This window comes from Macaca thibetana, chromosome 4 (assembly GCF_024542745.1).
Source record: "Macaca thibetana thibetana isolate TM-01 chromosome 4, ASM2454274v1, whole genome shotgun sequence".
Taxonomy (NCBI): Eukaryota; Metazoa; Chordata; class Mammalia; order Primates; family Cercopithecidae; genus Macaca; species Macaca thibetana.
The window spans coordinates 111,310,781-111,331,786 of NC_065581.1; the positions used below are offsets into that span (position 1 = coordinate 111,310,781).

The 21,006-nt window shown below is 36.8% G+C and overlaps 1 pseudogene; it reads right to left on the reverse strand.

Moving 5' to 3' along the window:
• Positions 1–13,099: 13,099 nt before the first annotated feature.
• The window catches only part of LOC126953436 (tubulin beta chain-like), a 76,670-nt pseudogene continuing 68,763 nt past the window's right edge, over positions 13,100–21,006 (reverse strand).

The following is a 21,006-nucleotide window of genomic DNA, read 5'->3' on the forward strand; positions in this document are numbered from 1 at the left end:
CGATGTTTGAGGGCAGGAAGCATCCAGCATGGGAGAAAGATGGGCACCAGAAGACGAAGCCAGTCCGGTCTATTCATGTTCTTCTGCCTGCTTTTATTCTGGCTGCAGCTGGCAGCTAATTAGATAGGCAGACCCAGGGTGGGTCTGCCTCTCCCAGTCCACTGACTCAAATGTTAATCTCCTTTGGCAATACCCTCACAGACACATCCAGGAATAATACTTTGCATCCTTCAGTCCAATCAAGTTGACACCCAATATTAACCATCACCGATGCTAAAAACAATTGTAACAAAATGAAAATTGACAAACAGGACCTAATAAACTAAGGAGCTTCTGCATAGCAAAAGAAACTATCAACAGAGTAAACTGATAATTTACAGCATGGGAGAAAATATTTGTAGACTATGTATCTAACAAAGGTCTAATATCCAGCATATATAAGGAACTTTAACAAATTAATGAGTGAAAACCAAACAACCCCATTAAAAATTGGGCAAAGGACATGAACAGACACTTCAAAAAAAGACATACACATGGATAACAAACACATGGAAAAACGCTCAACATCACTAATCATTAGGGAAACGCAAAGCAAAAACACAATGAGATACTATCTCACATCAATCCGTATGGCTATTATTAAGTCAAAAAAACAGATGCTGGTGATGTTGCAGAGAAAAGAGAGTGCTTCTACTCTGCTGGTGAAAATGTAAATAAGTTTCACTACTGTGGAAAATAGTTTGGAGACTTCTCAAATAACTCAAAGCAGAATCACCATGAACCCAGCAATCCCATTATTGGGTATGCATCCAAAGGAATGTAAATCATTCTACCATAAAGATAGATGCACTTGTATGTTCATTGCAGCACTCTTCACAATAGCAAAGACATGGAATCAACCTGAATGCCCATCAGTAGACTGGATAAAAAAGATGTGGCACATATACACTATGGAATACTAAGCAGCAATAAAAAAGAATGAGATCATATACTTTGCAGCAACATGGATGGAGCTGGAGGCCATTATCCTCAGTGAACCAACACAGGAATGGTAAATCAAATATCACATGTTCTCACTTACACGTGGGAGCTAAACCTTGAGTACATATGGACACAAAGAAGGGAACAACAGACACCAGGGCCTACTTGAGGGTAGAGGGATGAAGGAAGGCAAGCGTCAAAAGACTAACTATTGGTACTATGCTTATTACCCGGGTGGCAAAATGATGTGTACACTAAACCTCTGTGGCATGCAATTTACCTATATAACAAATTTGCCCATATAACTCTGAATCAACAGTAACAGTTTATTAAAAATAAATCTAGAATAACATTTATTAAAAATAAATAAATGGAAATAAAACTGCCTATTCTATAATCAAAGTTACTATGAAATTGTATTTTAACAGTACATGTGAAAATACATTAATAAACATAATAGCACTCTACAAATGTGTAAGTCTTTCATGTTGATGAGAGTTCATTATATTCTGAGAAAAATCTGAGTAAAAGGGAAATTCCTTTCTTCCTTTCTTTCATCCTTCCACAACTACTCATTGAGTGATGAATCTGGAACAGGCATAACTATAGGCTCTTAGTATATAACAGCAAACAAGTTCAATGAAAGTCCTTGTTCCCAAGGTTAATAACTGTAACAAAAACACTACATAATAATAAACCAAGCTAAATCTCTGTCGAGCCGAATTAATAGTTTAATGGTCACTTACAACTTAAAAACTAATTTCATTTTAATTTTGTCAAAAATGGATTAAAGAGTCAGTTATCAAAAAATGTCATCTATCATGGCTTTTAACTGATATTTCAAATGGTAACTTAGGGAGTACAGCAACCGATGCTGAAGGAATTCTATTATGTTTCTTATGTCTGATAGTTCTATATTTTATTTTCCTTAAGAAAAAACTAATTGGAACAAATTAACTAATAATAATACTCAGAAAGTTTAATATTAAGCCATTTAGGGATTATAAACGGAGATCCCATTTCCCACCCTACATGTGCAACATTTGTTTGTCCAGAACAGAAAATATTAGCATTTGATTCCAACTTATAAAAATATCTTGATGACTTTATAACAGAACACAATTAGCTAAATAATTATATTGTCTTCAGAAACCTTTTTTGTAGAGAAATTGTTGAACGGGGGAGTAGTGAGAAAACTAGTAGGCCAATTTGTCCCTTTTAGTATTATCATGGGTAAAACATAGAAAATAATGAAGCCAATGGAAAAGAAACAATTTAAATCAAGTAAAAAGGTTTTCAGAATAATGCTATTGCAACATTAGTAGGAAGAAATTTAAATTCTGTTTGGCAATTTGAAGTAAGCTATTATATAGGATTTTATTAAAATTTGAGAAAATCACAGTTTAAATGGATTTGTAATATTAACTCTAACATTGTCTTTATCAGTTCTATAAACCCATAAGATCCACATGTAAGTTCATATAAATATGAATGTTTACAGGTCTTTAAAATAAATATCATAAATAAGCATGAAGCAAAAGCCCTTGTAATCTTTCCTGTTATTTCTTTACAGTCATCCATCCATCTGCTTTCTCTATGATCTCCTGAAGCATTCCACTTGAAAGAAGATCGAATTAATTGAGTTCACCTTTCCTCTAACCTGTTTAAATTCTTCTTCCAGGATCACTTCACAAAATTTACTTTTAAGCTAGTCCCACATTTTAGAAATGACCTTGGTTTTATTGCGTGTCGCTAAAGACATTTATCTTTTTCAGATAGGAAATAAAATAGCTTTTTGTGGGAAGATATGAATGGCCCTAGTTCAGAGTAGGTATTTTCTAGGATAATTTGCCTCTCTTCTGTTTCTGTCTTCTCCAAACTTACATTCAATTATATGCATTCAGATTATTAATTACTATAATAATAACCTTCTATGTGCTTTTTACATGCATGTTCATTACATAAATCAATATTAGTTGAATGTTTTCATTTGACATTACTATATATCAGGATTTTTATTTTACTATTTCACTGCAATTCTTTTTTTATTAACTACTGTGCACAAATTATTATAAAAGGTTAAAGAAAAAAGATGAACAAAACACTAAGACCTTGGAAGAGGCCGAGTGTGGTGGCTCACGCCTGTAATCCCAGCACTTTCAGAGGCTGAGGCGGGCGGATCACCTGAAGTCAGGAGTTCAAGACCAGCCTGGCCAACATGGTGAAACTCTGTCTCTACTAAATATACACAAAAAATTAGCTGGGCGTGGTGGCGGCTACCTGTAATCCCAGCTACTTGGGAGGCTGAGGTACAAGAATCGCTTGAACCTGGGAGGAGGAGGTTGCAGTGAGCCAAGGTCATGCCACGGCACTCCCGCCTGGGTGACAGAGTGAGACTCAGTCTAATAAATAAATAAATAAATAATAAAAAAATAAAAAAAGACCTTGGAAGAGTTATCAAAGTAGTAAAGTACAGAAAACTCATTACCAAATAAACACAACACAAATGGTGAAATGATATTTCTTCTACTTGAAGTGAATTAAAAACTAAAATAAGAGTTCTCCAATATCGATTTTTGCTTAATTCTGCAAAGTGTAAAGAAAAACTAAAAAATACATTAATTTTATTTTAACTACTAATTTTGGGTTTCACATTATCTGATCTTCAGATGACTTATTGGTGAAGTTTTAAAAGTATAAGATTTTATTTTTCCTCATTCCAGCATTAACAAATTGAGAAGTTTCAGAATACAGATGTAAAAAGAGAAAGATCAAAGTGTAGAGGGACCATATAAACAAGAGATGGGATTAGTAGTATCATACATTTAGGGATTTTGTATGGAAAACATAGTTCTTCATTTAATAATCAGTTTCTGCCAAGTCAGTTATTTAACACATTACTTGTAATAGATTCTGTATGGTGTCAGTTTGGATAAGCTGGAACTACAACACCCAGAATCCTCCTCTCTGTACAGTTTCAGGCTAGAGTTGGCCAAATGAAAATGTTTTACAGGATTTTTCAGGCAGAAGTGACGCAACAACCATTGCTTTCTGAGGGTCAACATTGTAGTTGTGGTGAAAGACAGATGCAGAGGTACCCACAAATTCCATCTTGTCCTGGTTCTTTCCCTCTCCAAGTCCAGTTTTTCTTCTGCTAGCTCTGGGTAGAAAGGGTAACCCAGATCACCACCCAACACAGAATCAGTCACTTTCCATGGACTTTCTCACCAGCTCTATCTGTGCAGTCTCGCTGTGGCAACGGGATGTGCTTATTTTGACATATTTCCTTGTAGACTCTGACTTACCTATGCCTACCAATATTTTAGGAGGGCTGGCTAGTGGCCTCTCCCTAATTCTCCAATGCTCCCTTAAGACCTTTACTTCCTAGGTTTTAATAAAAAATTGTATAAGATTTTATTGCTATAATAAATCCCTTATTTCAAAATGCTCATAGTAGTTCTGTTTTTTTTATTAATTCCCCATTGATATTACTAGAGGTTCCAGGGGAGCAGAAACTTAACAATGGGAATCTGGAATTGGTTCTTGATCTGATTGGTTAAAATGACCTCATTGCCAATATCAAAGCAAACATGGTATTTCATGGTATGTGGTGGAAAAAGACTTACTTCAATTATAATTCAGAGTCATCTGTAATCAAATGTCTATAGAAGACAAGATTTTGGTTGACTATGTAGGTACTTCCATATAACTTTTTAGTGGACATAAGAAATATAATGTTTTGTAGGTGGTTTCTAAGAGGAACCAACTTGGAGAAAGAAAATTTAAGTTCAGGATCAAGGCATAAGTAAAAGGTCAGAGCTTCTGTAACTGCCCTAAAAGAAACCTTATTTTCTATAATTACAGGATCCAGTTTCTGGAAACCAAATCCAAAGTCTAATCCTTCACTTGGCTGAACAATAAAACAAATTCAATCTTTACTCTCACAGAGTCTCTTAGGTTAAAGTTAGGATAATGGTTGAGAAGGAGTGGGATCATGGAAAATCAGGTAACATTTGAATGGATTGTTAGGAAGCTGGGAAAATTGAATCATAAATTCTGCCAAGACTCCTGGGCCTATAAAATAACACTGTTCTCTCCTGGAAGTTAGTGTCCCTTAGCTTGTAGACACTGTGATGGTTTCCTGTGAAGTAGTTGTCTTGCAAAGACTGATGATTCCTCTCAAGATCTGCCTTCCCTACAGTATAGAGCTCCTATGGGAAGCCTACAGGTGGAAAGCTCCATTCTCATGCAAAACTCCATCAGCTCTTTTTGTTCTGCTTGTATCTATGACTTGACAGTTCAGACTCAACAGTCATCTTAAGAAACCTTCTATGTGAAACAAACAATATAATAAAACCACTAATCAAAACCCAACAAAAACAAAAACAATTTAAAAAAATACAGAGAAAGAGAGTGAAGAAACAAAAAGAAATGTAATAGTATCCCTGAAACAAGAACACAGTACTGTACAAAAAGCAGTCAGGGAATAAGAAAGAGCTCATGGGAATTAAATATGTAATGCAGAAATTAAAAAATGAGTAAAACATTCAAAGCGTAAAATATCCTACAAAATAGGTTAAAAGGCAGATATAAAAACTAGGAGCAAGAGGATAAGAAACCTAGAGGATTTGTATGGTAGGACCAACATCCATATACTAGAAAACTAAAAAGAAAAAATGAGGAAAACAAAAGGGAGAAAATTGTCAAAAAATAATTTCCTGCTGAATGACCTATGTTTCCATACTGAAGATGTTCACAAGAGGTGCTGTGAAAAATAAATGAAAACAAAATCCACATTGTATATTATTGAGAGATTTCAGAATATTTGGAATAAGAAGATTCTAACCACTTCCAAAATTGAAAAACGTAGCTTAAAAGGATCAAGAAACAAAATGTAATTGAATTTCTCATTAGCAACATTGGAAGCAAGATGATGAAACAAAGTCCATGGTTCTTTACCAGGAATCTACTGGAAAATGCATTCCACTAAAATGGGAGGACATCTGAAGGGGACAAAACAGACATAAAATACACAAGAGACATGCAGGGAGACATGTGGGAGACCTATGATTGTGGTCAGGAAGCTCTCAGGTTGATGACCCATGCAGCACCCAGCAGCCAGGCAGTCCATGTTGGACCAGGTCAGGAGACTTTGGGAAGTTGCCTCCGATGGATAAAATTAATAGAATCTATGTAACAGGTTTCAACTTAATGAGAAAAGAGTTATACAAATAAGGAGCATGTGGGAGACGAATTAGTAACATAATAAACAAAGGAAACAAGTAATGCAAGACTGCCAGGAGAAAACAATTATACAAATCATCATTGTATACTGTGTGGCTTAGTATTGAATATAAAACCACAAAGATGATGTAACAATACTGGGGAAATGGAGAAATGAGGGTGCTTATGGGTTTGGTAGGGGTAGAGAAAAAGAAGTAAGTCTCTGTTTCCGTACTGCCAAGTCCATAGATTATGCCTAAAACTGAAAATTCAGAGTGTGGCAGTCTAAGTAGGTTATATAGAGATAAAGAACTAAAAGAGTTAAAATAGTTGCCTGGAGGATGGAATGGAGGCAAGAGGTGTGGAAGGAAGCCATGTTTTTCTTAGTAAGTCATGTACAACTATTTGACTCATTAAATATGTATGACTTTGTAGAACTGTTTGACTGAATATGTGCATGTATAACTGACAAAATATTTTAAAATTAAAAACTACACAGTTTATTCATAAATAATTAAACATATCTGATCATAAGTGAGATTTGGGAAGATTAACACAAGCTAAGGAGAATAAGTGAATAATTGTAACTGAATATACTATAGTTCATATAAGTTCATCTAAATGTTACTCAACTTAAACTCAGTAATTTGAGCGAATCATTAATGATACATAGATGATAGTAGAAAAGGAAAAACCTGTTTTAAAAGTGATTGATTCATTTATTTCTCCTGATTATGCAGGAAATAACTTTTCCAATGTCATTGTTTGCTGTAGTCAGGTGAGGTGCTTCCCTTGACATCTTGTCGCCCAGGAAAATCTTTCTTGTGAACCTCCAGGCTGACGTTGGATATTCCTAGTACTCTAGGTGTGCTAATTTCACCATATTCTTGAACATTATTCTTCCTTTCCAATCAGAGTGTGGTGTTTGTGGCCAGTCACTGTAACCCCTTTTTTTCTTGTCTCCATAAATGTTGACCAGCTTGAAAGTCTAACGTCAAAACATAATGAGTGTAATCAAGTGGAGGAAAGAAAAGCTGTTTGAAAATGGTTATTTCTCCCCTACCTAATGTATAGGTTCTTGTGAAAATGTTCTTTCTGTTATTTTTAAGACTGCCTAAGACTGAAATAGTTTCCTCATTGAACAAGCTGTAAAGAATGAATACATCCAGATCAGGGTCAATCTGGTCTTCAAAGACTTCCTAGTTTATGTGATTAACTTCAGTCAAAAGATAAATTATATAGTTATGTGACATCTGAAAGTCACTTTGATAAAACTCGGTACGTGGCGACCTAGAAACGTTAAGACTTTGTCAGAGAGGAGTAATTGTGACACTGTAGATCCTTTTTTTTTTTTTTTTTTTGTGGTCAATACTCACTGGATCAAAATAGCTATTACCCTCTGTGCTTCTGTCTGCCCTGGCTTCTTTCATTTAATCAGATGCCCCTTTGGTAATTTCATTCCCCCACCGACCCTCTTTAGCGTTGTTTCCTAGAGAGATATTCTTTTTAACCTAAGATTGTGTTGGTATCTATTCTGTCCTTCCATATGGCAATGGAGGAAACAAAGGGAGTGTTAATGGAGACATGGCTTTGCATAACTCCCACAGAATGACTTCTAAATATGACGTTTACTATAATAATACTGTTGAATTAGGATTTATAGTCCCTTTTCTGAGATGTGTTAAAGTAGTACATGGAAAACTCTAAAATTAAACAAGTGCATCAATTTCAGACATTAGTTTCTTAATAAGCAACACATATCTAGCAGTTTCAGCCCTGCACGAAGACTGTGCAAATCCAATAAGGTGAAAGAATCTTTCCTTCATTAGCTTTGTCTTCCTTTTATTTACCATTATTTCTTACTATATATACAAATACATGTAGTAAATATATCTCTTATAATATATATTAAGAAATATATATATATTGTAATATATATTTGCTAGAAAGAGAACAGAGATTGTGGATTGTAACTTTCCTTGAACAACTCTGACATTCTTACCTTCGTTACCAAGTAGGAAATCCTTACAAAGGTATATTTGTTGTCTCCAGCGGCCCTGGTTTAATAATTTCTATTGTATTACCTGATATCTAACTAGTACATTCATTGAGGTGAAATCCCAAGCCTCTTTCTAAATAGAATTATAGTCTAGACTGATATCTCACAAACAGAAAAATTCATTTACTAAGAGTTTTCTGAGAATAGATAACTTTTTGTTATATCATAGGCTTGGCTATTATTTGTCTCACAAACTTCATCTTTATTTCTGTTACCTATAGGTTTAATTATAATTTGGGAGTTTTTTTGGGGAAATGAGTCTCATGGGACTCTTTGAAGTAGGGTAAGAAAATTGCTTTTCTGTTTTCTTAAGCCTAGTCAGAAGGAAAGAATGAGAATGAATTAATAAGTTGGAAATATTCTATTTTTTACTATTCAAAATTAAACATTTATAAAATATTTGGAATAATAAAAGACTTTATTCCATACACATATGAATAATTTGGACTGATGATGATAATGTAATGATTTGCTTGATTTATTTCCTGTGTATCCGTTTTTTAACAAAAAGACAATGAAAATGCTTTTGTCGTGGTACTTGGTGCAAACAACTCATGCAAAAGTTATCAGGTGACAGTCTCAAGAATACAAACATTATGAATACAGAACACGTCATAAGCAAGGGTCAGCTTTGGGAAAGGAACCATAATATAATTTACATTGTAGTGAATGAAAGAGTTCTTTGAATTTTATTCCACAGTCCATGATGTTCTAGGAAGCCTTTCTTTTCTTTTCTTCTCTTTTCTTTTGTTTTCTTTTCATTTCTTTTTTTTTATTTTAACATAATTGAAATAGGGAAGTTAAGAATGTGCTTTTCAACTCAATTCCAGCACAACGTTCTATTAATTCAAATGGTACCAATGGAGTGTACATTTTTGTCATGTGGATTCTGGGAAGTCTATGGAAGATGTAACTCAGGAATCCAAACTTCTAAGAAGCTTCTTAATGGCATTTCCATGAGGAGTATGACTTTTACTTTATTTGAACACTGATAGAAAAATTAATAATAAAGAATTCTTATAAAATCCTATTTTATTCAGTAAATAATTGATTGGAATAATTTTCTAAATTAAAAATTTTTAAACTTCAACTTCATCATTAGTGGATGTTACTTAAAGATAAAGCAATTGTATCTAATGCTAAGTTGTACATTTAGTATACTTTTATTTATTTTAAAAATATTTAAATTATTATTTATTTGCAACTTTTATTATATTTTTAAAACTTTTATTTTAGTTTCAGGGGTACATGTGCAGGTTTGTTTTATAGGTAAATTGCATGTCACGTGGGTTTCATATACAGATTATTTCATCATCCAGGTATTCAGCATGGTACCCAACAGGTAGATTTTTCAAAACTCACCCTCCTGCAACCCTCCACCCTCAAGTAGGCCCCAGTGTCTCTTGTTCCCTTCTTTAATATCCATGTGTTCTCAATGTTTAGCTCTCACTTATAAATGAGAACATGCAGTACTTAGTTTTCTGTTCCTGCATTAGTTCACTTAGGATAACAGCCTTCGACTCCATTGATGTTGCTGCAAAGGACATAATCTCATTCCTTTTTATAGCTGTATAGTATTCCATGGTGTATATGTATCACATTTGCTTTATCCAGTCTACCATTGCTGGGCAATTAGGTTGGTCCTATGTCTTTGCTATTGTGAATACTACTGTGATGAACATATGCGTGCGTCTGTCTTTATGGCAGAATAATTTATATTCCTTTCTGTATACACCTAATAATGGGATTGATGGATCAGAAAGTAGTTCTATATCATGTTGTTTGAGAAATCACCAAACTGCTTTCCACAGTAGGTGAATTAATTTACCTTCCCACAAGTAGTGTATAAACATTCCCTTTTCTCTGCAACCTCACTGACATCTCTTCTTTTTTTGACCTTTTAGTTATAATCATTCTGACTGGTGTGAGATGATATCTCATTGTGGTTTTGATTCGCCTTTCTCTAATGATTAGTGATGTTGAGCATTTTTTTCATAGGCTTGTTGGATACGTGTATGTCTTCTTTTGAAAAATGACTATTCATGTCCTTTGCCCACTTTTAAATGCTATTGTTTGTTTTTTGCTTATTAATTTGTTCAAGTTCCTTGTAGATTCTGCATATTAGACCTTTGTCAGATGCATAGTTTGCAAATATTTTTTCTCATTCTGTAAGTTGTCTGTCTACCCTACTGATGGTATCTATTGCTGTGCAGAATCTTGTTAGTTTAATTAGGTTCCACTTGTCAATTTTTGTTTTGTTGTGATTCCTTTTGGTGTCTTCCTCATGAAATGTTTGCTAGAGCCTATGTCCACAATGGTATTGCCTAGGTTTCCTTCAAGGATTTTTATAGTTTTAGGTTTTACATTTAAGTCTTAATCCATCTTGAATTGATTTTTTGGGCATGGTGTAAGGAAGGGGTCCAGTTTTAACCCTCTGTCTATGGCTAACCAAGTTATTCCAGCACCATTTATTGAATAGAGAGTCCTTTCCTCATTGCTTGTTTTTGTTGATTTTGTTGAAGATCAGATGGTTGTAGGTGTATGGCTTTATTTCTGGGCTCTCTATTCTGTTTCACTGGTCTGTGTGTCTGTTTTTGTACCAGTACAATGCTGTTTGGGTTAGCGTAGCTTTGTAGTATAGTTTGAAGTCAGGTAATGTGATGCCTCCAGCTTTGTTCTTTTTGTTTAGGATTGCTTTGGCTATTTGGGCTCTTTTTTATTTCCATATGAATTTTAGAAGTTTTTTTTTTTTTTTCTGATTCTCTGAAGAATGTCATTGGTAGTTTGATAGAAATAACATTGAATATGCAAATTGCTTTGGGCAGTATGGCCATTTTAATATTGATTCTTCCTGTCCATGAGCATGGAATGTTTTTCTGTTGGTTTGTGTCATCTCTGATTTCTCCTCCTTAATTCATTCCATGAGATGAACATCATTCTGATACCAAAATCTGGCCAAGACACAACCAAAAAAGAAAACTTCAGTCCAATATCGTTGATGAACATAGATGCAAAAATCCTCCAGAAAATACTAGCAAACTGAATCCAGCAGCATATCAAAAAACCTAATTAACCACAATCAAGTAGGCATTATCCCTGGGTTGCAAGATTGGTTCAACATATGCAAATCAATAAATGTGATTTATAACATAAACAGAACTAAAAACAAAAACCACATGATCATCTCAATTGATGAAGAAAAGGCTTTTGATAAAATTTAACATCCCTTCATGTATTAAAACCTTCAACAAACTAGGCATTTAAGGAACATACTTCAAAATAATAAGAGCCATCTGTAACAAACCCACAGCCAACATTATACTGAACAGGCAAAAGCTGGAAGCATTCCTTTTGAAACTGGAATAAGACAAGGATGCCTATTCTCACCACTCTTATTCAATGTAGTATTGGAAGGCCTAGTCAGAGCAATTTGACAAAAGAAAGAAATAAAAAGCATCCAAATAGAAAGAGAGGAAGTCAAACTATCTCTGCAGACAGCATGATTTTATACCTAGAAAACCCCTAATGAGTCTCTGCACATAAACTCTTACATCTAATAAATAACTTCAGCAAAGTTTCGGGATACAAAAAGCCAAAGTACAGAAAACAGTAGCATTTCCATGCACCAACAACATTCAGGATGAGTGCCAAATCAAGAATGCAATCTTATTAACAATAGCCACACATTCAAAATAATTTACATAGGAATACAGCTAACTAGGCAGGTTAAAGATCTCTATTTTGATTTTTTTAAAATATTGATCACCTACTATATCCAGGTCCTACACTATTACGTTTGAAGTGGTAAGAACTTTCACCCTCAAGGATTTAGGATTTTCAGTGTTTTAGGATATTGACATATTTTCCAAATTTACCCATTCTACAAACTAAATGCAATCAAATTGATTGAGATGCATCCCAGAGGCTCAGGAGAGAAAGCCCCCTGAAAATGCCGAGGATGTTTTGAAATTGCAAAGCTTCACAGGGATGAATGATTAACTGTTTTTTGTTTGTTTGTTCGTTTGTTTGTTTTTGAGATAGAGGTTTGCTCTTGTTGCCCAGGCTAGAGTATAGTGACATGATCTCTGCTCACTGCAACCTGCACCTCTTGGGTTCAAGAGATTCTCCTGCTTCAGCCTCCCAAGTAGCTGGGACTACAGGCATGCACCACCATGCCTGGCTAATTTTTTTGTATTTTTAGTAGAGAAGGGGTTTCACCATGTTGACTAAGCTGGTCTTGAACTCATGACCTCAGGTAATCCGCCTGCCTTGGACTCCCAAAGTGCTGGGATCACAGGTGTGAGTCACTGTGCCGGGCCAACAGAAATGAATTTGAGATGGTTCTTGGGAGATGCACTTTCTTTTCACTATGAAAATGCTTTTAATGGTGGTGTCTGTACAGTGTGTGATATAAAGTCAGGAAGAACTCCAAGTGCACACACAGAGAGACCTGGTTATCAGAGAAAAGATTGTGAGTAAATAGAGTTCCCACTGCTTCCCCACTTTACCCAGTGTCCATGTCTGAAGGCTCTAGGCCACCTTCCTCTTGGCCTCTTTCTCAACCTTTCTCTCCTCCATGGCTGAGATGTCCTGGTATTACTGATATTGGGACACCAAGTTGTTCATGTTGCTCTCGGCCTTGGTGAACTTCATCTAGTCCATGCTCTTGCCCATGTGCCAGTGCAGAAAGGCTTTGCACTGAAACATGGCCGTGAACTACTCAGAGATGTGCTTGAACAGCTCCTGGATGGCCTTGCTGTTGCTGATGAAGGTGGCAGACATTTATAGCCCCAAAAGTGGGATGTCACAGACAAATGTTTTTACATGGTTGGGGATTCACTCAACAAAGTAGCTGCCGTTCTTGTTTTGGGCATTAAGCATTTGCTCATCCAACTTCTTCATGGACATGTAGTCCGTGAACACCGTGGCCACCTTTAGGCAGGGGTCTCAGGGAGCCATCATGTTCTTGGCATCAAACATCTGCTGGGTAAGCTCAGGCACTGTCAGGGCCTGGTACTGCTGGCTGCCGTGGATGGTCAGCAGGGTGAAGCCAGGCATAAAGAAGTGCAGGTAGGGAATGGGACCATGTACTTAGCTGGTTTCTGCAGGTCAGCATTGAGCTGAGTGGGGAAGCTTAGGCAGGTAGTGACCCCACTTATGGTGGCAGACATCAGGTAGTTCGGGTCACCATAGGTGAGTGTGGTTAGCTTTAGGGTTCAGAAGCAGATGTTATGGAGAGTTTCATTATCAATGCAATAGGTCATAGCTGTGTTTTCTACCAGTTGGTGGACTAAGAAGGTGATGTTTTAGGGCTCCACCCCCATATCTGACACCTTGCGCAAGGGCGCCACACTGAACATGTTCAAGATCCTGTCTGGATACTTCTCTGGGATCTTGCTGATGAGAAGGGTACCCCTCTCAGGCCCAGTCCCTGCTCCCAGGGAGTGGGTCAGCTGGAAACCCTGCAGGCAGTCACAGCTCTCAGCCTCCCTCCTCACAATGTCCAGCACCGAATCCACCAGCTCCGCACCTTCTGTGTAGTGACCATTGGCCCAGTTGTTTCCGGCACCACTGTGATGGAAGATGAAGTTGTCCAGCCGTAAGATCTGCCTGAAGGAGCCTGAGCACACGAGAGTCCACGGTGCTGGGCTCCAGATCCGTGAGCTCAGCGTGGGGCACATACTTGCCACTGGTGGTCTCATTGTAGTAAACACTGATGCACTCCAGCTGCAGGTTGCTATCCCCACGCTAAGTGCCAGTAGGATTGATGGCATGATCATCACTGATCACCCCGTAGAACTAGTTGCCAAACTGACCGGTTTGCAGGTGCACGATCTCTCTCAAGGTGGCAGCAGTGGGGATAGAGGCGGTAGGATAGTCACAGGAGCAGAGGCTCAGGCGTGCAGAGTGCTGGAATCCACTTTGTATCCGGAGAGAACTATATACGATTTATAAACTGACCCTTTAAATTCAGATCTGATATCCTATATCTGTTGATGTGTTAATATTAGGTTGGTGCAAAAAGTAATTGCAGTTTTACCATCAACTGCAATTACTTTTTGCACCAACCTATAACTTGGGAAAACCTTTAGATCACTCCTTTTTGTTTATGAACAAATAATATTATTTTGCTATTTTATATGGGGATAAAATATACCTTAGTAATAAGAGACTTTTTTCCCCAAAATATATCATCTTCATCTCCCTAAAGCCAAACTGTTTTACCAACTTCATTATGATTTGCATTGAGCAGTTTATTTTTCTTGCAAGGTCAGGCAATTCCTGTCTTCACTTGCTGATGGACAGATGCATATAGGAAAAAGCATTATGGTTATTAATGAAGTGAAAGTAGTAATTACAGAAAGATTATCCTGAAGTAGTCTTCTGTAAGGGAGTCCAATATGTCACACGAGTCTTCACTTAGAGTGACAAAATTATAATAGATTTTGGAAACTTTAATTTTCTTGTGCAGGCAATTTCGAATTAGCTGTTCTCTTTGTCTTTATTAGCTACATAGAGTTTCAAAAAACATCATGTATTTACTATAACTTTTGAATCACAGGAAAGTTTTACTTGACCTGAAAAATGACATGGATCTATATATACCTTCACTGCTTATGTATGAAACAAAATGAACTTAATTCTCTGCGAAATGAACTTCCCAGTGGCTTTGGCTCAATTTTCCTTTAATGATGATTCATGTAGTTTCAGAACTGCAAAGGTCACTAAAGGTTGTGTCTGTGCACATTTGAGAAGTCTGCCAGCTCAGAAGATAACTTGAGGCAGTTCTGTCATCCTCTTGTGTTACCAAAGGATCTGCAAATCTGTAAACATGAAGCTTCATATTCCCCAAAATAATTTCTTCAAGGAGCAACAAGAAAACCGTAGTTGGAAAGATAAAATACAAAATAATGTTGACAATTACAAAAAAGATATATAGATGATTTCAGTAAATTAAAACAAAAGGGGAGTAAGCTCTTCATTAAACTTTTGGTATTTTTTTCTGATATAGAGTATTAACATTCAACTTATTTTTACTTTGATGAAATAGGACCTCTACGTCTGTGTGTGTGCATATGCATGCGTGTGTGCACACTTGCTCACGTGTGTGTCCCTGTGTGGTGTGGTTTTGTAAAATCACCCAGATGATTCTAAGGCATTTCTCTCTTTCCACCACCTCCCCATAATCATTGATATAATGTCTCATTTTCCTTTAAAGACAAGGTTGGAATATTGCAGAGGGTAAAAACATAAGCCCACAATATAGGCATGCTAGAATGAAAAAGCTCCTTTAGTTTATTATATTTGTAAGTAACAATTTAACCCTATTATCAGGGTTAAACTATAGGCAGTTTCTAACTAAAAATAACCAAACTCAAATAAAAAATAGTAACATTTATTTGTAATAAATAATACCTAGTTCAATTATAAAATTTCTAGTTGTAGAACTCTACTATAAAGTAATATACATACTACTTTCTACAGCAATAAAGAAAACAGATTGCATATTTTAGTGTCTCATAAGTACATGATATTAAAAGTTTACCTTATAACTCTGTTCTATCTTTTTTTCCTGATTGTGTGTTTTGTTGAATTAAAAAAATGTATCATTTCTATAATTTGGGGGCTGTTTTTACCCTTCACAAAATAATCATACTGGATTTGTTTTGGAGGGTTGTTTGTGCTTTCCTTTTAAATTGGCTCTAGATGATTTTCAGTGAGGCGAGTACCAGGGTACCCTACTCTTCCGTTGGTGGTAGTTGATTCTCTTGCTTTAACTGTTATTGTTAATGTATTTCACAAGGCATCTCCTTTTGCCTTAGTTCTTCTGCTACTTGCACTCTGATTTTTTAAACAACTCTATCATCTCCAGCACATCTGAGGGATAAGACATATTCCCCCAATGATAGTTGTTCATCATGGCCCTGGTTCTGAATCATGAGATCATGCCACTGTTGTAAGCACATTAGATCCTACAGGGATGTGTGTGTGTGTGTGTGTGTTTATGCACGTGTGTAATGTATGGTGTGGTTTTATAAAACCCTCCAGATAATTCTGAGGCATTTCTCTCTTTCCCCCATCTCCTCATAATCATTGACGTAATGTCTCATTTTTCTTTAAAGGTGAGAATTTCCTTGGCTTATCCTTAAGTCTTCTTTTAACATTTGAGGACATGACTCTCCTCTTTTACAATTCTTTATGGTGCTGCCTTTTTAGGGACTCTCTTTTTTCCCCAGTTTTGGAAATCCTTTCTCTAATCTACAGTACTTCTATACAAGTAAGAGGAATTAGAAGCATGTATCTCAATTAATGTCCTTTGTTGGGAAGAGGCCCCCCAAAATCTAGCCATAAACTGGCCCCAAAACTGGCCATAAGCAAAATGTCTGCAGCACTGTGACATGTTCATGATGGCCATAATGCCCACCCTGGAAGGTTGTGAGTTTATCAGAATGAGAGCAAGGAACACCTGGCCGGCGCGGGCGGGGAAAACTCGCTTAAAGGCATTCTTAAGCCACAAACAAGCATGAGCGATTTGTGCCCTAAGGACATGCTCCTGCTGCACTTAACTAGCCCAACCTAATCCTTTATTTCAACTGTCTGTTCATTTCCCATTGGGATACTTTAGTTAATCCCGTTTCCCATAAGGGACACTTTTAATTAATCAAGTATCTATAGAAACAATGCTAATGACTGGCTTGCTGTTAATAAATACGTGGGTAAATCTCTGTTCAGGTCTCTCAGCTCTGAAGGCTGTGAGACCCCTGATTTCCCACTTCACACCTCTATATTTCTGTGTGTGTGTCATTAATTCCTCTAGCGCCGCTGGGTTAGGGTCTCCCTGACTGAGCTGGTCTCGGCAGTCCTTAGCATTAATATTGACAAACAGACAAAACACAGGAAACCATAAAATAACTCTGTAATTACCCCATTGGCACTGAGTTTGCTATTCTAGAGGGTCATAGGAAAGGTTTTCCTCACTGGAAACAGAGTTCTCATTGGCATGTTGTGGTAACAACACAGAGCTACTAAACAGAAATTTGGTTACAGGAACAGCTTTATCGCCTTTGCCTTACATTTAAAAAGAGATGTTTAAATCATTTATTTTCTCCTTTTTGTTTTTGGGCTTTTTAAACTTTTTGAAATATCCTTCTAGAATTCTCATTGGTCTAATGTTCTACTTTACATGTTCATTTACAATCTCTTGGAAGTATTTCTGTTTTTGTTGTTGTTGTTTGTTTGTTTGTTTGTTTGAGACAGAGTCTCCCTCTGTCGCTCAGGCTAGAGTGCAGTGGTGCAATCTCGGATCACTGCAATCTCTGCCTCCCAGATTCAAGTGATTCTTGAACTCTAGCTGGGACTACAGGCATGGGCCATTACACCTGGTTAATTTTTGTATTTTTAGTAGAGACGGGGTTTCACCATGTTAGCCAGGCTGGTCTTGAACTCTTTGCCTCAAGTAATCTGCCTGCCTCGGCCTCCCAAAGTTCTGGGATTACAGGCGTGAACCACTGCACCCACCCTGTAAGTCTTTTCTAATTCTTCCACTAGTGTGAGGCATTGCTTAACACATTTTTATCTTCTCTACTAAACTGTAAGCATATATAGAAGTCAACAAAATGTTACACATTCTTAACCTCTAACACTTAGCACTGTCTGGCATATTAATAAATGACTGAAGAAACTATATTCCCATTTTTCTTAGATTATTTGTTCTCTTGACTTGTATTCTAACTTTTGTATTAGTTTTTTTTTTTTTTTTTTTTTTACATATTTTAAAAGCCTCTACCCTTGTTCTTGGCAGTATGTTATTATATGTCATATGAGATACAGATATATAGATATATATACACGCATGTCAATAAATGGATCTATACATAGCTATGTATGTCACATGCCATATGCTTGGGTTTAGACTGTATTGCAAAGTATCTTTGTCATTGTCACTCATCATGTCTCATATATTTGATGTTCTTAAGATTAGAACCATGGTGGGAAAATAACATAAGGGGTATGTAGTCAGCCTTGGTTTACTTATATTTATTTCTTTAGTAGCACATTAAGCGTGAGGATGCCGCTTCCATGTTTCACATCAACATCTTTAGTTATCTTTGCAGTGTTTCTGGTAGCCACTAACTTTCTATGGTCTTAAAGAGAAAATGATGGCCTTAGCAAAAGCTTTTTTTTAAAAAAAGATCTAAACATAATGAACATTCTTTCCATTTTTTTCTTTTAGTGTGTTTTACAATTTCTCTTAAGTTTATCAAACATGCATTGTGTGCCTAGTCGGACTCCATCTGGTGTCTCATGTCATCTGCTATTATTTCTATGTGGTTTAAGCCTCTATATTTCTTAACAATTAATTTTAAGAAATGTTATTGCTACTTCAGCTTCCTTGTATTAGTCATTTCACCTTTCTCTAGAGTCATAAAAAACTCCATCAGGGTTGGTTCAAGAAAAATAAATCACAATCAAAGTCGAAGTTCCCAAGTACGACCAAAAATAATGGAAAACAAAAATGTATGAGACGGTGGAGGCCATCAAATTCAGGTGGGGAGTCAGAGAACCCATGTCTGAATCTTGGCCCTAGGATGTATCAACGTGTGCAAGTTACTGAACTGATGAACCTCCCTTTTCTCATCTTCTTTTAATAATGGGGACGTCTTTTTCCATTATGCAATAACCTTGTAAAGCTGCTTCCACTGGCTTGGCACTTACAAAATGCTTCAGTACAACTCAACACACAATTGTGTCATCACCGGGCCTGACCCTGGCAAGATAAAGGGGAAAAGGAATGCCCCTGGCCTCGGAGTTCAGTCTCATCTGGCTCCCACCCCACCTTTGACCCTTTCCTTCAAATCATGGTGCCTTCCCAATACATCCCAAAGAATGCTGATGAGTGATGTTCTTCGGGTCTCATGTTGGAGAAAGTCTTGATGTGAGGTTGCAGATGAAGGTCTATGATTTGGAGAACATTCTATTAATAGAACTGTAAGCACAGATGGCCCAGAGTTCTTTTCAGGGACAGCTTTCTGAACCACATCCATGGCAGCTGGTTCACATGAGATGGTCTTTACCAGTGGAAGAAGGAATCAGGTGGCCTGGCACAATTTCAATTGGGTGGCACTCTGTGAAATTAGACACTATTTAGCATATATTTGCTGGTTTGTGATACAGATTGTCTTGTGATTCTACAGCTCTTTCCTTACAAAAAAGCTTCACTTGCTTGCAGCTTAGCTAGATTACTGTCCCGCTAGCGCCTACTTTCCTTCTATTTGATTAATGGCATTTATGTTTCAGAGAAAGGTAAATTAAAACTAAAGATTAAAAGCAGAATTTGATTTAAAAACAGCGTGATGTGACATGAGACTATGGAATGAGCAAATACTCTACATGCTACCAATGTTGTTTGGTTGAAATTAACATCATATTCAACACTGCTCTTTGCCAATAGTCACTAGGTGAAAAAAACATTCAGACAGGGAGAAGGGTCAGTGATGTCTTTAAATGAGATTCTTTTGTTGAGCTGGAGTAAGACAATGGGACTGCTTTGGTCTGTATGTGTCCCCTCAAAGTTCTGATGCTCAAATCCTAACCTCCAGGGTGATGGTATTAGGAGATGGGCCTTTGTTAGCTGATTAGGTTTTCCCAATGTGGGTTGGGTGTCTGGAGACACCAAATCTACTGGCACTTTGATCTTGGACTTCTTAGCTTCCAGAACTGTTAAAAATACCTTTCTGTTCTTTATAAACCACTCAGTTTATGATATCTTGTTGAAGCAACTGGAACACACTAAGACAGGGCCAATAGGATTTTTACTATTTTAAGTGGTGATATGATGAAGAACTATTTTAAATACTGTAATAAAACAAAACCACAGCAACAACAAACTTTACTGATGTTCTGTACTGGAAATGTCTTGTTTGCTGCAAGACTCACAGAACTTGCAAACTGACATTTCTTCTTGCTGTGAAATTTTTATGTTAACTGCTTGGTCCACAGGCTTGTTTTCTTCCAGTATCTGTCACAGGATTCCTATTGCAGGCTCCGTTTGTGACCTGTGATTGGTGGGGGCTGTGGTGATTGTGGATGGAGAAAAGGAGTCCTTGTTTATTGCTTTTTAAACCTGAATAATTTCCAGAATTACCTAGACCTTATAAAAATTCACATTTCTCGCTTCACAATTCTGGTTTTCTAAGTCCAGTGGGAAGCTTAGGAGTACATATTTTTATAAACCTTCTTAGGTGAATCTATTTAGGTTGGTGCAAAAGTAATTGCGGTTTTTACCTTTACTTTCTATAGCAAAGCCTACAATTACTTTTGCACCAAACTAATAATAAAGAACCAGAATTAAAACCAGAAGAAGATGTGCTTCTGGTCTTGCTTCTAGTAACTAGATTCTGGCATTTTTATCTTGTCCCCCATTCCTAGGAACTAAATCATGGGTAAGTTAGTTTAGTGCCCATGTCCTTTTTTTGACACACTGCCTAGAAAACTTTAAAACTGTGCTATTGCTGGGCATAGTGGCACATGCCTGTAATCCCAGCACTCTGAGAGGCCAAGGTGGGCAGATCGCTTGAGGCCAGGAATTTGAGACCAGCCTGGCCAACATGGCAAAATCTTGTCATGTTGTATCTACTAAAAATACAAAAATTAGCCAGGCATGGCAGTGCACACCTGTAATCCTAGCTATTCGGGAGGCTGAGGTAGGAGAATCGGGAGAGTCGCTTGAACGGAGGAAATGG